At 46.3% G+C, this 20,268-nt stretch overlaps 1 long non-coding RNA gene across 2 annotated transcripts in view; it reads left to right on the top strand.

Annotated features, from left to right (window-relative positions):
- LOC115088812 overlaps positions 1-20,268 on the top strand; it is a 56,992-nt gene that overhangs the window by 11,913 nt on the left and 24,811 nt on the right. Inside the window, exon 1 of one of the 2 annotated variants that reach the window (XR_003855902.1) lies at positions 6,477-6,656. The exons of the other annotated variant lie outside the window; for it this stretch is intronic. This is a non-coding gene — a long non-coding RNA (uncharacterized LOC115088812). Of the gene's footprint in view, positions 1-6,476; positions 6,657-20,268 lie in introns of those variants that run through there. 2 annotated transcript variants of the gene reach the window in all.

Here is a 20,268-nt window from a genome sequence, read left to right on the forward strand (position 1 = left end):
ATTCCCTTACAGAGTACACCTTGGAATTCCAAACCCTGGCAATGGAATTGGGATGGCAGGAAGACTGCCTGCGGGCACTTTATCTGGATGGCCTGTCTTCCAACCTAAAAGCCGAACTGGCAGCCCAAGAAATGCCTGAGTCTTTGAAGGACCTTATCTCCTTGGTCGGACGGATTGACCACCGCCTCCAGGAATGGCATCAGGAACTAAAGGTCATAAGAAGAGCAGCCCTGGAACCACCTCAGTCCGCAAGCACCACATTGAGGGCACCACCGGCGGTCATCCCGTCACATGAAGAACCGATGCAGATCAACCGCGGTCGTCTTACTCCCGAGGAATGCCTCCGAAGATGGAAGTCTGGTCTCTGCCTCTACTGCGGGGGTTCCAGTCACCATATCCAGACTTGCCCGGTGCATCTGGGAAGCCCAGCAGGGGTCCCGAGCTTGGGTACTACAATTAGAGGCCCCCAATTACTGCTTCTTGTCTCCCTCATTAGGGAGGCACGCATGTTCTCTACCACCACCCTTGTGGATATTGGGGCCGGTGGGAATTTTATTCTTGAGGACTTAGTCACATTACTCCAGATTCCTACTCAACCTCTGGAGGTTCCACTGCGAATTGCCTCCATCCATGGAGAACCTTTACCAGATCGCATCACTCATCACTCCATAGTCATCCGGCTGACTGTAGGGACTCTCCATGATGAAGAGATTCCTCTCTTGGTCCTGAAATGGTCAGTATACCCCATCGTCCTCGGTCTACCCTGGCTACAACTACAGTCTCATCACTTTGACTGGGAGTCGCTCCAGCTCATCGAGTGGGGTTCTCGGTGTCAGACACACTGTCTATGGCGGGTGTCCCCCATCTGTACCCGTGTTAACATCCATGACCCTTGCTGGACTACTGACGCCCTACGATGAATATCAAGATGTCTTCTCAAAGCAACAAGCCAACATCTTACCTCCTCTCCGGAAGATCAACTGCCCAATCGAGCTGTTGCCCGGTACCATGTCTTCCAAGGGGAGAACATACCTACTCTTGCTTTCTGAGACCCAGGCCATGTCCCTTTACATCAAGGAAAACCTGGCCAAAGGTTTTAGCAGGCCTTCCACGTCCCCTGCGGGCGCTGAATTTTTCTTTGTAAAGAAGAAGGACGGTACGTTAAGGTCGTGTATTGACTATCGCGGCCTGAACACCATCACCCGCAAAGACCAATATCCACTTCCGCTCATTAGTGAGCTCTTCAACCGACTCCAGGGGGCCTGGATTTTTATCAAGTTGGACCTGCATGGGGCCTATGATCTAGTTTGCATTCAACCTGAAGATATCTGGAAGACGGCGTTTAACACACGCGACGGACACTACAAGTATGTAGTGATGCCCTTCGGGCTATGTACGCCCCAGCCAACTTCCAGACAATGATGAATGAGATCTTCCGAGACCTTCTATACTCCTTCATCGTAGTCTATTTAGACGACATCTTGATCTTCTCTAAAGATCTGGAATCCCATCGCTTTTATGTCCGGATCATCCTCCAGTGGCTTAGGGACCACCATCTCTATGCCAAACTATAGAAATGTCTTTTTGAGCAGTCCTGTCTGCCATTTCTGGGTTACATTATCTCCAGCCATGGATTCACTATGGACCTGGACAAACGCCAAGGTATTCGTGACTGGCCCCAGCCTGTTGGTCTGCGGGCTTTACAGAGATTCTTGGGATTCACAAACTATTACCGTCACTTTATCGCAGATTATTCCACACTTGCCACTCCACTCACCACCATGACTAGGAAAAGATACAACCTCCGGGAGTGGAGTCCCAAAGCCCAGTCTGCATTCTAAGCACTGAAGGAAACCTTCCAAACTGGCCCCTGTCTCTGCCATCCGGACCAGAGCCGCCCCTTCATCGTCGAGGTTGATGCTTCTGCCATTGGCGCAGGGGCGGTCCTCAGCCAGTACTCCACAAAGGGAGCCCTTGTCCCATGATTCTTTTACTCATACAAGTTTTCACCCGCAGAGCGCAACTACACCATCGGGGACCGCAAACTTCTGGCCCTCCAGGAATGGTGCACCTGGCTTGAGGGGACTCAGCACAAGTTTACCATCTACACAGATAATAAGAACTTGGAACACCTTAAAGAAGGCCAGCTACTAAATGCACGGCAGGCCCATTGGGCCCTCTTCTTTGCGCGGTTCAACTTCGAGTTGTGCTACCGCCCAGCCATGAAAAATCTCCATGCCAATGCACTCTCACAATCAGTAGATCCAGCAGATATCCCTGAGGATCTGTCCCACATCATCGACTAGGCCTGCATCTCCCTCACAGCCAATTCCACCGTACCACCTGGTAAGACGGTGGTGCCTTGCCGTCTCCGAGAGCGAGTACTACGTTGGGCCCACAATTCCCGACTCACTGGCCATCCCGGTCGGGCTTGGACTCTGGAAATGCTCCGCAGGCACTTCTGGTGGCCCAGTATGGTTAAGGATTCCCGTGACTACGTCGATTCCTGCCCTACGTGCGCCCAGCAGAACCCGCCCACAGGACGCCTGTGGGGTCGGCTACAGCCTCTATCAGCTCCTACTGGTCTGTGGTCCCACTTGGCCATGGATTTCATTGTAGACCTGCCTCCTTCCAAGGGGAACATGGTAATATGGGTCATCATTGACTGTTTCTCGAAGATGGCTCATTTTGTTCCACTGTCAATAAAGTGCACGCAAACCTTAATTTGGTCAAAGTTGCAAAACTGCTTCATTTATTATCTCAAACGGTGACTCTTTCTTTATACACCCCACAGAGTTATGACATAAACTTTAACAGCAGTTCCCGACATGGACCCGTGTTTCGCCTGTCGGCTGCTTCGGGGGGATTCTTAACATATCTGTGTGGTAATCAGTCATGCATGGTTACAGGAGCCCTGTAACCATGTGCTCCTGTAACCTGTGCTCCTGTAACCATGTGCTCCTGTAACCATGCATGACTGATTACCACACAGATATGTTAAGAATCCCCCTGAAGCAGCTGATAGGCGAAACACGGGTCCGTGTCGGGGACTGCTGTTAAAGTTTATGTCATAACTCTGTGGGGTGTATAAAGAAGGAGTCACCGTTTGAGATAATAAATGAAGCAGTTTTGCAACTTTGACCAAATTAAGGTTTTGAGTGCACTTTATTGACAGTATATTTACGGAGTATAGTGCACCATTTGCTCTGGTTTTTGCGATTTCATTTTGTTCCACTACCAGGCCTGCCTTTGGCTCCAGAACTCACCCGACTCTTCTTGCTACACCTCTTCAGCCTCCATGGTCTGCCCCAAGAGATCGTATCTGACCGAGGTCCACAGTTTGCCGCCCGTTATTGGAGGGCATTGTGCAACACGTCGGCCTACCACCCTCAAGCCAACGGGCAGGCCGAACGGACCAACCAGTCATTGAAGACCTTTCTTAGAGCTTATGTTAATGATCAGCAAAACAACTGGTCTGACCTGCTTCCGTGGGCCCAGTTCTCCCACAATACTCATGTTGCAGCAGCCACAGGCTCATCCCCATTCGCCGTGGTTTTTGGGAGATAGCCTTGTCTGCCTCTACCCGTGCCGCTCCAAGTTCCCTCACCAACGGTCCAAGCTGTAGCCCAGGAGATTCGCCGCATCTGGGACCAAGTGACTCTCCGAATCTGGCAAGCGGCAGATCGTGCCAAGAGATTTACAGATGCACATAGACGAGCGGCTCCAATATTCCAGCCAGGACAAAAGGTATGGTTAAGTACCCGGCACATCCGCCTTCAGATGCCCTCACAACAGTTCGCTCCCCACTTCATTAGACCCTTTCCAGTTTCACGCCGGGTTGGCACTGTGTCATACCAGTTACTTCTACCTCCGAACATGGGTATTCACAATACCTTTCATGTATCCCTCCTTAAGTCGCTTGTTCTTTCCTGGCTCTCCCGGTGACCACCACAACCCACTCCTGTATCCGCTGAGGCCGATACCATCCTCCAAGTTAAAGAAGTACTTGACTTTCGATGTTGCCGGGGAAAATGGGAGTCCCTCCTCTCCTGGGAGGGGATCGGACCCAGGGAGAACTCCTGGGTGCCATCACAACATATCCTGGACAAGGATCTCCTCCGGGCGTTCCATCGCTCTCATCCAGAGAAGCCCCAACTGATAAGGGGGAGGCCTAGAGGGGGAGTTACTGTTGCGTGTCCCAGTTGCACTAGGGCTGCGCCCGGGCCTGCTCACCTGATTCCAAGCTCCACAGGTCCCTGGCCTTCCTCCCTCACTGCCATAGCCAGTCGGTTGTGTTCCCGGTTCAGGGCAGCGGCGTCCCCAGTTGCCTCCAGTGCTTTGGTGTCCCAGGCCTCGCTCCTCGCCCCACGCAGGGGCTCGGCATCCTCTGCTGCCTCAACTCTGCCCCTAGGCATGCACGCGTGGATCGCCCAGCCCTTTAAAGGGACAAGGGCGGGAAACCACTCCATGGCGCATCCCGATGACATTACTTAGCCTTAGTATATAAGCGAGGGCCTGCACCTCAGTCCCTCACCTTGGTAATCGGGTCATCACCTCAGTGTGAAGCTAGTTTGCCATCTACGTTCCTGTGCTTGTTCCAGTGTTCCAGTATTACTTGTTCCTTTGCTTGTTCCAGTGGTTCCAGTGTTCCTTGCTCCTGTGCTTGTTCCAGTGTTCCTGCGTTCATGTACCTGTTCCAGTGTTCCTGCCTTGCTCCTGTGCTCCCGTGGTCCTCCTGTGTTCCAGTATCTATTCCTGAGTTCCATTGTTCCTGAGTCCAGTTCCTTGTCTCACTACCCAGGTAGTACCCCTTGGACTGATACCCGATACTGACCTTGGCCTGTCTCTGACCATGCTTGGACTGATTCTTGAAACTGACCGTTGCCTGCCTTTGACTACGCTCGGACTGATACCTGGAATTGACCACTGCTTGCTTTTGACTACGCTTGGACTGATACCTGGAACTGACCACTGCTTGCCTGTGACTACGCTTGGACTGATACCTGGAACTGACCACTGCTTGCCTGTGACTACGCTTGGACTGACACCTGGAAGTGACCCTTGCTTTGGCTGACCATCCTTGGACAGATATTCTTGCTTTGACCCTTGCGCTCCATTCAGAAACTCTCTTCGCTACTCCCGTGACCACCAGGTCCGCCTGCTTCGAGACTGTCTGCGACCCTTTTCGAGCTGGACCACTAGGCACTGCCTATCCTACCTGGAGGACCTTCAGTTCCTGCGTTGTTCCCATGGTCTCCGATACTCTCGATTCCGGCATAGCTCGCCTGTTCATTGACAGCTGCGCACCTCTTCTCTTGGTGGGCACACCTCTCCGTCACCTCTCCAGGAGACCCCCAGAGGCCCACCTAAATCCAGGCAGTCCAGGAATCCAAGGGCTCAACCCGTGGAGTCCCTGGACTGTTGTTGGTGAAGTTCCTGTCAGCCTCTGTATCCTTGTGTGCTCCACCTCCTGGTGGCAGGCGCCCTCTGGGATCCCTCAGAAGGCCTTACCAATCCTGCACCAGGCCAAGGGTCCACCTCCAGTGCAACACTAAGCCCTTCATCTGGCTCCAACTGATTTTTTTTTTAGTCCACACTTGAGGCAGGCTCCTGGACTGAAAATGCTCAACAGAGAGATGGACCCACTGGTCACCTCGGGAGCTCAAGTGGTATCCAAAAATCTTCTATCTTTTCCTCTTGTTTCATTACTTTTTACCATGGGCGATCTCAAGTAGGGAGATATGTCCACCATCTGCTGGAGATGAAGAATAATTGCGGGCTGATGTCAGGGCAGAGCTATATGTCAGTGATGTCAGCTTTACTCTGTCTCCATCTGCTGGTAGAGAATCATAATCAACTTGTGTGGATTGGCCTGCCAGAGTGCAGAGGAATGGATATTATCACCATATAGTTCATGCAGTGAACCCAGTATGAAAAACATAGAGAATCCTACTTCTATGGAATATGAGAAATTGATTGACTTACCTGTACAGAAACAATGTTAAAATTGAAGTTTTATGACATTCGATTTGGACATATGTTAGAAATGAGAAACCAGTGAGCACTAAAAAAAGCTTAGAATATTTTGCTTTCATTTACTACATCTTATTTATATGAGATTGCATTTTATACCTTAAAGATAATGAAATCAAAGATAAGTCGAGACATTGATTTTGAAAGTGAACTATATGTCTGATTATCCTTTATTTATTTATTTGTGGGGCACTTCAGGTACAGATCTCCCATTGATTTCATAAGAACAGATCATTTGTACTTATGTGTTTAATAAATCCAACATTTTTATGTTTGTGGATTATTTTGTCATAAATTTATTTTGTAATTTTTCTACTTTTTGGTTATATGTTTAATTATTCTTATTTTTACTTTATTTTTTCAGTTATTAAAATATATTAATATTAGTGTGACAGGTGTGTTAAGACATGAAAAAGTTTGGGAACCACTGATCTAAATGGATACCTAAGACAATGAGAAAGAGAAAGATTGAGAGAGAGAGTAACATAAAGAAATATTTCTTCAGAAAAAAAGATGAATACCTGGAATAGTCTGCCCATGGATCCTATGGAGGACAAAACAGTACAAGAATTCAAGAAAGCATTGGATAAGTAAAGAGGATCCCTGGATTCAAGGAAGCAAGGGTAAATCCTGAGATCAAGTAGGCTTTGTTATTATATAGTATTAGACTAAATGGGCCTTGTGATCTTTGCATGCCATCCCAATGCCTGGGATATATAACCATCCTTTAGATCACAAATAAAATGTATATTAAAGTAGAAACTCTCAGCTTTTTTATAGTCTTCCCTGCCCCAACCTCTCACCCAAGACAGCTGTTGTTAGTTTAATTCCATGCCTTATGGATGTGAGCCCAGTCCTGCTTTTCTACTGACATCCCAAAGGAGTCCACTCTCTATTTTCTTATAGAATGCAATGCATTGGGATGCGAGTTAAAAAATAAGAATGCAACTAATATCTCATGATAACTTGTAGGCAGGTTGGCAATTCTGCATCTCTCTGGTGCACTTGAACCTTGTTAATCCCACCAGATTGGAGGCTTGAATATGATTCTCCTGAAACATCGTGCTCCAGACCTGCCAGGAGATCTACTTAATAATAGGATATTTATATAAATGTTAAACCAAAAAATGGCAAACTAATTTGACTTAAATAGGAACCCAACCCAACCTGGGGTGAAGGGAGTTTTTGAATTGAACTAGAATAAGCCACAAATTAATACATCTAAGCCTTTTGTAATTTTATGAACTGTGTTCTTAGCTTAACTCCATGTTTTACGGAATTTGAGCCCAGCCCTGGTTTTCTATTTGATATCCCCATCCAGATAAATCCTTATTTTTTTTTTGCAGAATGCTTTGGGATGGGAGTTAAAATAAGAATTACAGATACATGAACAAATCTGATATATATGCCAAATGTAGAAAGGGAGATAATAACAAATATAATTTAAAACATTTTAAATATTTTATCCTTAGCTAAAAGAAGACAGTTTTAAGGAAATGTTCTTTATTTGAACTTGTCCCATTTCTGGAATTAAGAACTATAATTTATTTTTACTATTAATTAACTGAGTCTGAATCTATATTTTTCTTAACCATAAAGCATTTCTCCAGTGTCTGTCTTTAAATTAGTCTCTACTTTTGCTAAGAATGGGATTGATGTAGTAAAGTGTTTCTTCTATTTTATGTCTATGGGAAAAAAAAGCTTAGTAAATCAGGCGCAAAGTTTGATAAATTTGGATGGATTTTTCAATTTGTTCTGCTTACCAACTACAGGACAAAGGATAAGATAATTCAAGAAAAAAAGGTTTCACATACTGAGTGCTCTACTAGCTTGTTTCTGTCCATTGTACCTGGGGTTAAAAATAAAGTCACCAGTGCCTAACTTCACATCCCCAGGGAATGAAAATGGAGGGACTACAAAAGGAAAGAGTTATCACTCAGTGCCACACAATAGCTGACTCCCTCTACCCTCAAGCCTTCCTATGGAAAATATAGTTGAGATGACTTAGTAATAACTGCATTTTTGTTTTGTTCTGCTCTCACATCTGCTAACCTCATTTTGCTTGAGTTGTCTGTGGATCATTGACCAGTGAAAAATGATTATACTCATCTCTGTAAGGTCAATAAACAAAAAGGATTCATTTTTCAGGGTTACTAGGTAGCCATAAAAAATAGGTGTATTCGAGACTGGGAAAAGATTTGTTCCCATTGAACTTAGAAACTAAGAAATATAGAGGGTAATTTTCAAAGGGGCATTCCAGGAGATGGAGTCTGAATATGATTAGGATTTACATGCATCCTTTTTTTTTTTTTAAAGCATATGCATAAATTATTTTGGCAAACCTATTTGCACCAAATAACAGGGGTTCTGTAATATATGTGTAATGTTACAAAATTACTTGCATATCATAAACGGTAAGAATTTTGCCTTAAGGTTTACCATAGTTAATCTATTCAGATTCCAGTAATTCACATATCAGTGACACAGACAAATGGTTGATCTCTCTCCCCACTACACATACAAGTCTTAAACTAACGCAGTGGTACGCGGAAAGCATAAAGCATGTTTCTCAATATGTACAGAACTACTCGTGTACAATTACATTTGTGCTGCAATACCCTGTCGAACTGAGAATATGGCATAATGGTAGGCTGCAGAGTTTGGAGAAATTATCGGATGCTAAATATTGCATGCAGCAGCTGGCTGAAGCGGATGGGCAGCCTGTGCAATATTGCAAGTTGGGTGGATATTGAGTTACGTTAAGCTTTTGGAACTGCACCATCATTCTGTTGCACCTTTGGCAGTGGAGGCACGGGCCAACACTGGGCCTCGACCGAGACCCCCAAAAATAAAAAAAAAACCCCTTAACTTACTGCCAGGTATTCGACGAAGGCTGGGTCTCAATGCCGGCGCCTAGGTCCAGACCCAAGCCCGAAGCCAAGACCCGACCCAAAGGCTGGGTCCCGACACCCGGGCCTAGGCCTAGGCTGGTGCCTGGACTCAGGCCTGACGCCAAGATTCATCCCGGAGGCCAGGTCCCAATGCCAGGGCCTTGGCTCGGACCAAGATCCGGACCCAGGCCAACATCATATCTCAATCTGAAGGCTGGGTCCCAATGCCAGGGTCTCAGCCTAGGCTGGGGCCTGGACCCAGCCCAGTGCCATGACCCAGAGGCCAGGTCCCAATGCCAGGGCCTCAGCCTGCAGCCAGGCCTAATGCCGCAACCTGACCCAGAACCCGGGTCTTGACACGGGGCCTAGGCCAGGACCCAGGTCCAATGCCTGAGCCTCGGCCCAGGGTCAGGTCCAGGCATAGAAGCCCAGGCTTCAGAGCCTTTTCTTCATCCTCTTCTTTCTTTGTCACATGCAAGCCAAATTATGTCATCTGCTTGGATCACACCGGAATTAATTAACTCTGGCTCATTCACTCCAGTGGATGGCACCATTTTAATGTTCTCTTCCTTCTTCAACACTTGCAATTGAAATGACGCCATCCACTGCAGTCTTGCCGCAGTTAATTAACTCTGGCACATTCACCCCAGCAAAGTGCCATTTTGATGTACGGCAATGTGTATGCGCTAGAGTTAATGAGCTCCATGAAACTACAGTGGACAAAGAAAAGGCCAAAGAAGAGACTGGGTCCCAATGCCTGGGTCAAGGAACCAGCCTTTGCCAGCCCCTGCATTGGATCCTAGCCTCTGGTTCAGGTTGCAGCATCGGTCCTGGGTCTGGACCAAGGCCCTGGTTTGGGACCCAGCTTCCAGGTTGGTTCACAGCATTGGACTTGGGTCCAGGCCAAGGTCTTGGCATCAGGACCTGGCCTCCGGCCCAGGTTGTGGTGTTGGGGTTGGGTCCAGGCACCAACCTAGGCCGAGGCCCCAGCATCAGGACAGGGCCTATGGGTGAGGGTGAAGCCTAGGTCTTGAATAGGCCAAGGTTGCACCTACTGTGCTCCAAAGCTCCATTCACACACTGTTTCCTTTCCCAGCTCCATGTCTCTCCACCCTTGTTCGCTGCATTCAAAAATGACACCTTCACGTCCGACTGTGGCACTCCGCCCACTTCTGGCGCTCTAGGTGGCTGCCTAGTCTGCTTAATGCTTCCGCAGGCTCTGCCAGTCCTCGACCCAGTCCTCTCATACTGACTCCCTCAATCTCTTTCAACCATTTCATTTTACTCGTCTCCTGTCCTGAGATCACAGAGCTTTAGCCTCTCTCACTTAAATTACCCATACCCACATATGCACATACTAATGTGCACATGCTTCCTGTTTGTCAGGGTGACTGTGAGGTCAAGAGGAGAAGGGGTGAAACTGGAGCATACATGGCAGAGCAGAAAACAATTGCTCTGCTGCCTTCTCCAGCCCCTTCTCTCCCATTTCCTGCACAGTGCCCTTTCTGTAGGGACATAAAGGGAGAGGCTGTGTTTGGAGAAGAAACAGCAAAGCAGAAAACAATTGCTCTGTTCCCTTCAGCAATCCCTTTCATGTTCCCTATTCATTGTCTGGAGGAGTTGGAGCTGAATTAGGAAGGAGAACAACTGTTTTCTGCTGCTTGAGATTTGGGTACTGGCCGATAGATTCCAGCACGAGACTGACAGCACTCCTGAGCTTGTGCAATTGCATGCCTGTGTGCTTTGGTCCGCTGGTTGGGAAAGCTTGCCTTAGACTAGTAGAAGGGAAATTTTCAAAGCCATTTTCCTGGGTAAATAGTGATTTTCTCTGGTAAACTGGCCTGACTAAAACTGCCTTTTTCAAATGCAGCTAAAAGTATGCATGAAAGTACTTTTAGCCACATTAAAAAGGGGAGTTTTTATTGGCATGTTTAGATCAGGAGAGGAAAATATTGCGTATGCATGACATTTTCAAAAGCATATGCACTTTGAACAGGCGCAAAGTATGTGGATGATTTTAACGCATATACTGTACATGAATTTTCAAAGAGAAAATAACCTCTTGGATTCCTTTTAAAACTTGGTAAAGTACGGGCTTTAAAACCACCTGTGTAGTTTGCAGCTATGCGGGCTGTGTGAAAATTGCCCCTAAGAACTCCAAGGAAAGGACGCATTGTACTTGTGTGTAATTTTTTGGAAAGCACTCTGGCTTAGGCTGCTACATAAATTCTGAAATAATAATAGTAAATAAAACCCCAGACTTAAATGTACTAATATCAGAGACAGATTTGGATATTGTCATCACAAAGATGTGATGTACTGAATGTCCTGACTGGGGTATATGCAGAGAGTATGAAGGTGCAGCAGTTGTATTTAAAGGTAATCCTTGATGCAGTAATAAATTCTACTGAAGTACATAAAAGTCACTTGCTTAGAAAATCCAAAGAAGGATTTATTTGTTACATCTGTCAAGGTAAACGTTTATAAACGGTGTAATACATGGAAGTTCCCCGACATCTATATGTTTTGCAAGACAAGCTGCCTCGGTAGGGAAAGAACACTGCATTAGTCAAGAAGAAAACATCGATGGACAATCTATATCCAGTCTGTCCATCAAAGTTTTCTTCTTGAGTAATGCACGGTTCTGTCCCTCCTGAGGCAGCTTGTCGCTACCAAAAATGCTCGCTCCCTCACAATACACAAACGAACATGTTTTACAGATGGTACTTCCAAAAGGCCGCGATCCATAGATCGCAGAAGGCAATTTGGTTTATAAATTTTCAGAAGCGTGTCAATCCATGGATAAGAATTTATGGACAGCAATTTGTGCACAGTCTTTAAGGTGTTGTATTCAGTTCTCTGGTGAAAGGAGAGCCAATGTAGTTCAGCCAAAATCAGTGTTACTGTATGTGTGCTCTCGATCTGCAACCCAAGATCAGTCTTGCGGCTGCATTCTACAATAATTGTAAGGCTTTCATTGCTCTCTTTGGTAGACCCAAATAAATGGAATTACAGTGGTCCACAGTGGGGAATACTAATGTTTGGACTACTGTATGGAAAACATCTGGATCCAATAATGATTTCAAATTCTGAACTAGTCTCTGTTTATAGAAGCCAGTCTTAATAACTGCCCTGATTTGATGACTGAAGTGCAGGGTCGAGTCAAAAATAATAAGGTATGAAGAAAGAGAAAAGAGTAGCTCTTTTAATTGCCACCCCCCTCCCTGCTTGAACTAACAGCAGTGCTTCTTAAGCCGGTCCTGGGGCACTTCCAATCCTAGGGGTGCACAAACCTGGGCCTCAAGAGCTGCAACCCAGTTGGGTTTTCAGGATTTCCACAATGAACGCACACGTGATTTATTTGTGCGCACGTCTTCCATTGTATGCAAATAGATTCCATGCATATTCATTATTTAAATCCTAAAACCCTGACTGGGCTGCGACCCTTGAGGACTGGGTTTGGGCGCCCTTGGGCTGGCCAGTCTGGTTTTTAAGATATTCACAATGAATGTGCATGAGAGAGAGAGAGAGATTTGCAAGCTCTGCTTTCATTGCATGCAGATCTATCTCATGCAGATTTATTACGAGTATCCTAAAAATAAAGACTGGGTGGGGGATACTCCAGGAACAGCTTAAGAAACACTAAATTAAATCAGGGCATGCTTACTGAGAAATAATTTAGTTTCACTAATTTTCTCCAGCAAGAGAGGGATCATGGGTAAAGTACATGATGTTTGTACCAATGAAAAGTCTGTCATGCTAAAAGAATACATAGGTAAACATAAAAAAAAATATAGGCTACCATGAACTGAAAAAATGCATTCCAAAAATAAAATGTCTTTGGCCAGAAGGGCTCACAAACGCTGCAGGTAACACTCTTAAAGGGAAAAGAACAGCCCGTGCATTCCAGAAATCTTCATTCTGTCTGGTTTCAAGAGTATAACTTGTGGCACTTGCTGTTATTCCTTTGTTTCCCACTGGCCAGCCTGCCAGCCAAACTTCTGGTTTGGTTTTTTTCAAGCACTCTGCAGCTACCACTCATACTATTTGGCTGCCTTGCTTGTTTACTTAAAAAAAAGACAATATGAAACAATTAGGAAGCTGGTTAGAAAGAAACAAAAGAGAGGGGCTCAAGGTGTGCATGAGACATGGTATAATGGGAAGCCCAGATGAAGTGCATCCCTTGCTTCAGAAAAGGGAGGAAAAGGACCCAGTCATTACCAGCATAGCTAAATAGAGAAATGAGCAAAGCTATGAGAGCCAAGAAAGATCCTTTTAAAAAAATAGAAAAAGGACCCTAGAAATGAAAACAGAAGACAGGACAAACAATTCCAGAGTGGATGTAAAACATTTATAAGGCAGGGCAAAAGGATTTTGAGAAGAAGCTTACCAGGTAGGTGAGAATTAATGACAATATTTTTTTCAGTATATCAAAAGTAAGAGACCAGCAAAGAAGGTGATCAGTTCTCTGGATAACCAAGAGGTGAAGGGGGTTATAAAAAAAAATGATAAGGCCATAGTAGATAAGCTGAATGGTTTCTTTTGTGTCAGTCTTTACCAGGGAGGATGTAGGAGTGACTCCCAAACCAGTAGCCTTCCTTAAGGGTGATGCCTTGTAAGTGCTAAAAGATATCACTGTAGAGTGGGAAGAAGTGATAAGAATTATATATAGACTAAACACTAACAAGTTCCCTAGGGCCAGATGGAATCCACCCTAGAGCTCTAAAAGAACTAAAACTAGAAATTGCAGGCCCATTTACAATGATTTACAATTTTATTATTATTATTATTTATTGAACTTAATATACCTCCTGTAAGGCAATTTATCCAAATGGTTCACAATTAAAATGTACATAGAAACAATCAGGATACATAAAAACAAATACAATATATAAAAACACTATTACAGACAAATACTGATGAACATTAGTACAGTAGCACTATTGTAACATTTATTTATTTATTTAAATTCTTTTAATATACCGATGCTCAAGACCAGGTCTTATCGTACCGGTTTACAATAAACTAGGGGGAACCAGTTAACAGAGAAAGCAAAAAGTTACATTATAACAGGGAAAGTGGAACTAGGCTGAGAAAAGATAGGTTAAACAAATTCTAACTGGAGAGAAGGGCAAAAGCAGGAGAGGGTGCTTACAATGTAAACATAAAATAAAATAACATATATAAAATGTAAACATAAAATAAAATAACATAAAATAAAGCCTAACGAATGAGTCCTGCCATATAAGCTGTCAGCTAAGAGAACAGCCAGGTTTTCACTGCTTTCTGAAACTTCATGAAGTTTCAGAAAGCAGTTAGAATTTGTTTAACCTATCTTTTCTCTAATAGCCTAGTTCCACTTTCCCTGTTATAATGTAACTTTTTGCTTTCTCTGTTAACTGGTTCCCCCTAGTTTATTGTAAACCGGTACGATAAGACCTGGTCTTGAGCATCGGTATATTAAAAGAATTTAAATAAATAAATAAATGTTACAATAGTGCTACTATACTAATGTTCATCAGTATTTGTCTGTAATAGTGTTTTTATATATTGTATTTGTTTTTATGTATCCTGATTGTTTCTATGTACATTTTAATTGTGAACCATTTGGATAAATTGCCTTACAGAAGGTATATTAAGTTCAATAAATAATAATAATAAAATTGTAAATCATTGTAAATGGGCCTGCAATTTCTAGTTTTAGTTCTTTTAGAGCTCTAGGGTGGATTCCATCTGGCCCTAGGGAACTTGTTAGTGTTTAGTCTATATGTAATATAGACTAAACCCGCTGACAGCCACTGGTTTGGAAAACGGACGCCGGCATAATTGAGCATCCGTCTTCCGACCCGTGAACCAATTTTTAATTATTTTTTTTTTATTTTTACTTTTTTTTTTACTTTTGGGGCCTCTGACTTAATATCGCTATGATATTAAGTCGGAGGGTGTACAGAAAAGCAGTATTTTCTGCTTTTCTGTACACTTCCCCGGTGCCAGCCAAAATTGATGCCAGCCTTTGGGCGGGCGTTAATTTCTGAAAGTAAAATGTGCGGTTTGGCTGCACATTTTACTTTCTGTATCGCGTGGGAATAACTAATAGGGCCATCAACATTCGTTTGCATGTTGCGGGCGCTATTAGTTTCGGGGGGGTTGGACGTGCATTTTCGACGCGCTAATACCCCTTACTGAATAAGGGGTAAAGCTAGCAAGAGAGTCTAGTGGGAAGGGCATGGAAAGTAAACCAAAGGATTTTGAATTTGATCTGGCAGGTAACTGATAACCAATGTAATGTCTGTAGAATGGGGGTTACATGATTTGATTTATTCAGTCAGTAAATTAATTCCGCAGGTGTATTCTGCATTATTTGTAACCTTTTGAGTTGCGATAGAGGAAGACCCAAGAGAAGTAAATTTCAGTAGTCAATTCGAGTGTCACGCTTTTGCCTGCTATGCAGTTTTCACAAGCCAAGGTTCAACCTGCTGCTCAGTCTTCCTTCCTCCAGGGGTCCTCAGTGAGCCTTGCTCATCGCCTTGCCAGTTATCTTCTTGTTGATTCCACCATGCCCAAGTTTCAGCCCTACTTAACCCAGCCTAGTCAGTATTTCAATGCCTCTTCATTGAGTCACCTCAGCTCTCTGACATGGCCACCTGTATCTTACTATTCTACCTTGCCTTGTGGCCCACCCAGGCCTCTTGCCTTACCTTGCAGTCTACCCAGGCCTTGCCTTACCTTGTGGCCTCCAGGCCTTTTGCTTTGCCTAGTCCTTGTGCCTCTAAGCCTTCTGCCTTGTCTTAACTTGTGGTCTCTGGGCCTTCTGCCTTGCCTAGCCCTATGGCCTCCGGCCTTCTGCCTTGTTTAGCAGCCTGCGGGCCTTCTGCATAGTGGCCTCTGGGCCTCCTGCCTTATGGCCTCTAGGCCCTCTTTTCACAGCCTCTGGGCCTTCATTGTTCTCTATCCTGTTTTGTCTTTGTCTAGTCCTCGTCCGGTCCTGTTCTTGTCTAGTCCTTGTTCTGCATTGCCACAGTACTCAGCCTTGTCTCCAGTCCTGCACTGCCAATACAAGCCTGTGTTTCCAGTACCAGCCAGCACCTGTATCCAGCCCAGTCAGTGCCTGTGTCCAAGTCTCAGCTAGTACATGTGAACAGTTCTAAGCCAATACCTGTATCCAGCTCAGCCAGTGCTTGCATCCAACTCCCAGCCTGCACAAACGCTCCCAGTCTAGCCATGATGTTTAGCCAGACACAAGTCCTACCGGCCTCCAGAACACAAAGGCTCAACCTGTTGGGGAGGGAGCTGTCTAGGCAGAAGATCAGCACCAGCCCAGCTTTGCAGCCCTGTATTACTCCTGGGGGTGCTACCTGCCAGCTCGCTGGACCATAACATCAAGAAATGACCAATGCATGGATTAGCAATTTCAGATAGTGAGTATCAAAAACTGGACATAGATGATATACAATAAAAAAATTGAGATTTGTTTCTACAAAACTTTGGTGTGGCCTTAGGACTCCAAACTCGGAGGTTGGTTCCTTTCTTGGTCATCACAGTGAGTTCAGCGGCTAATGTGGAATAGTTGGCGACAAAGCTCCTGTAGTAATTTGTGAATCCAAGGAATCTTTGTAAGGCATGGAGACCTCCTGGCTAGGGCTAGTCCCGAATCCCTTGAAGCTTTTCAGGATCCATTGTAAATCCTTGATCGGAAATGATATATCCCAGGAAGGGAAGACAATTCTGCTCAAAGATGCATTTCTCTAGTTTCGCATAAAGGTGATTCTCTCTGAGGCACTGAAGAACAGTTCTGACATGGGAGCGATGGGACTTCAAGTCTTTTGAGAATATCAAGATGTCATCTAGGTATACAACTACGAATGAATAAAGTAGATCTCGGAGGATTTCATTCATCAGGCATTGGAACACCGCAGGGGCATTGCAGAGGCCAAAAGGCATCACTATATACTCGTAGAGGCCATCCCTGGTGTTGAAAGCGGTCTTTCATATGTCCTCAGGCTGGATGTGTATGAGCTTGTACGCTCCTTGTAGATTGAGTTTCGTGAAGATCTTGGCCCCTTGCAGACGGTCAAACAATTCGCTGATGAAGGGTAATGGATAGCGATCCTTGCAGGTGATGGTGTTCAACCCCCGGTAATCAATACAGGGGCGTAGTCCTCCATCTTTCTTCTTGACAAAGAAGAAGCCCGCTCCTGCCGGAGAGTCAGAGGGTCTGATGAACCCTTTCTCGAGATTCTCTTTGATGTATTCGGACATTGTCTGTGTCTCCGGAAGTGAGAGTGGATATGTCCTACCCTTGGGAAGTGTAGTGCCAGGTAGAAATTCGATAGGACAGTTATACTTTCAGAGTGGAGGCAGTGTGTTTGCTTTTTGTTTTGAAAAGATATCCTCGAAGTCAGAGTACTGGGCCAGACGTCCGGCAAGGGTAGAAGTCTTCAAGACGGTCACTGCTGGTGAGACTTGCTTTAAGCAATGTTTCTGGCATTGCGGGCCCCATTGAACCAGCTGGAGGGATTGCCAAATTGGGGTCCATGCATTTGGGGCCAAGGGAGGCCCAGTATGACTGGGTGAGTGGAGTGTTTCAAGACGTACAAGGATATTTCTTCCTCGTGGAGTGTTCCCACGGTGAGGTGGAAAGCTACCGTGCGATGCGTGATGAGTCCGGGGAGTCGTTCCCCTTGGATAGATGCGATGCGAAGAGGCACCTTTAGGAGTTGCACTGGAATTTTCAAGAGGTTGACGATGTCGTCCATGATGAAGCTGCCATTGGCTCCCATGTCAATCAGAGCAGTGGTAGCGAAGGAATGGGATTCCATGGAGAGGGAAACTGGAAGTAACAGTTGGGGGCCGGTGACAGCAGCGCTCAAGCTTGGGACCCACGCCGGGCTTAGGCCTTGATGTTTTCCAGACAGACCAGACAGGATTGCCTCAGATGTCCAGAAGCACCGCAGTAAAGGCAAAGGCCCTGCTTTTTGCATCGAAGACGCTATTTGGGTGACAATCACCCACAGTTGACTTGCATAGGTTCTTCGGTAGATGGAGGTGGTGCCGGTAGAGCCTTCAGGCTTGGGGCATGTGCTGGGTGTTGAGCAGGAGGCCGGGATGCTTTCACTTCATGGTGCCGTTGTCGAACGCGATGGTCAATTTTCCCAGCGAGGGAAATCAAGTCCTCTAGAGATATAGGAATCTCACGGGCAGCGAGTTCATCTTTGAGAGCGGGTGATAGACCTTCTAGATAGAGTGCCTGGAGGCAGTTCTCTTGCCATCCCAGTTCTGTGGCTAGGGTCTAGAACTCCACTGTAAGAGAGGGATCTTGAGCCTTGACAGAGGTGGAGAAGATGATGACCCGCAACCGCCTGAAGACCAGGATCTTCAAAGGTCCACTTGAAGGCGGTGATGAACTGGGACAGTTGAGTGAGGATGGGGTCAGAACACTGCCAAAGTGGAGAAGCCCATGCCAGGGCCTTCCCTTCTAGATGAGAGAGAATGAAAGTGATCTTTGTTGATTCCTTTAGGAACAAAGATGGCTGAAGGGCAAATTAAATGAAGCACTGGTTGAGGAAGCCTCAGCAGAGGCGTGGATCCCCACTGAAGTGAGGAGGAGCTGGCAGGGCCAGTGATGCTCTCAGTAGCAGGGTAGAAGTCAGGCCTGTGGGATTGGCTCTTATGGCATCCTTCATTTGAGAGCGGATTTCTTCTACTGAAGATGCTATAGTCTCTATAGCTCGACGTTGTTCTTGGAAAGTTGCGCTAGACCCGGAATGGTCCATATGGCGGGAGACTCTGCCGAGTCCATGGCCTTGGCAACCTGTTGTGCCAGGAGGTGGACCCTTGGCCTAATGCAGGATTGGTAGGCTCCCTGGTTGGACCCAGAGAGCTCCTGCCACCAGGAAGCGGAGCACAAGAGGAGACAGAGGCTATCTGGAGCTTTACCACTAGCAACCAGGGGTTCCCTTGGGTTGAGCCCTTGGTTACCCAGGCCACCTGGTCTTAGGTGGGCCTCGCAGGATCTCCTTGAGAGAAAGCTAAGGGGTGTGCCCACCACGATCAAGGGTGCGTGGTCGATGTTCAGGCTATGCGTCCGGGGTGCCAGAGAAAGCCAAAAGACAGTCTCTGAATGAATGACAAGGATCAGAGCCATAGTCAAGATAGCATAGTCAGCCATAGCAGGGGTCAATACCAGTGGTCAGTCCATGGTAGTCAGCCAAAGCAGAGGTCAGGTTCCAAGGATCAGTCCGTGGGTAATCAGTCAAAGCAGAGGTCAGGTTCCAGGCAGCAGTCAGACGTGGTCAATGGTCAGGTAGATGTCAATTCCAGGCAGCGTGCAGACATGGTTAGTGTTCAGGAGAGGTCGGTTCCAGGCAGTGTGCAGACGTAGTCGAGGAAACAGGCAAAGGTCAAATCCAGGCGGTGATCAACGTAGTCAAGAACAGGAAGAGGTCAGTACCGAGAAGACCGTCTGAGAGGTACTACCTGGGGAGATGCGGGAACAGGAGGATGTAGGAACAGAAGGACACTGGAACAGAAGGACAAGGGAACAGGACTGGAACGAGACTGGAACAGGACTGGAACAAGACTGGAATAAAATTGGAACAAAGCTGGAACGAGACTGTGATATCACAGCGTGATCGATCCGAATGAGGTGCCCGCCGGACCTGGATCCCAGCCACTGTGGAAACGGATGCTGGACAGAACGGAAGTCCCAGGGAGTGGTCGACAGGAGAAGGGTCCCAACGAGCACCTGAACAGCGATCTGTAGAATGACACATGACACCAGGCAAGGCCCCGATGCCAAAGTGAGGAAGTGCAGGCAGGCACTTCCTCTTAAGCAGCGTTCAATCAGGGGGCGCCACAGAGCTGGGATCCCCCCATGCCCTTTAAGGGACTGGGCCGGTGCACACGTGTGCATGCCTAGGGGCAGGGCTGAGCCACGGAGGACGCCAAACCCCACCATGAGGCCCGGCTGGAGGTGGAAGGCCCGGCTGGAGGTGCCGTCAAGGGATGCCGAGGCCTGGCTGTGCTTGCTGCTGCTGCAGGGAAGGATGACCCAGGACCCCCTGGAGGAGTTAGTGAGGTGAGCAGGCCTGGGTGCGGGCCGAGCGTGGACGGGACGCGCAACAACCTTCAACTCAGCCCTTACTAACCATATAAAAATAGGGTCTGCGTAGTAAAGCATCTTACAGAAGTTATGTTTTCTAAAACTAGACAAATGAAAGTTTTAGGAATAGATCACTTTTCTTTCCCCTGCAATTTTATGTTACTATAATCCCGTAAAATGGAGCATTATTACAGAAAAATGCTTCAGTTCCACAAATTTTCATCATTTAGAGCGTGATTATGG

Source organism: Rhinatrema bivittatum, chromosome 3 (assembly GCF_901001135.1).
Source record: "Rhinatrema bivittatum chromosome 3, aRhiBiv1.1, whole genome shotgun sequence".
Lineage (NCBI taxonomy): Eukaryota > Metazoa > Chordata > Amphibia > Gymnophiona > Rhinatrematidae > Rhinatrema > Rhinatrema bivittatum.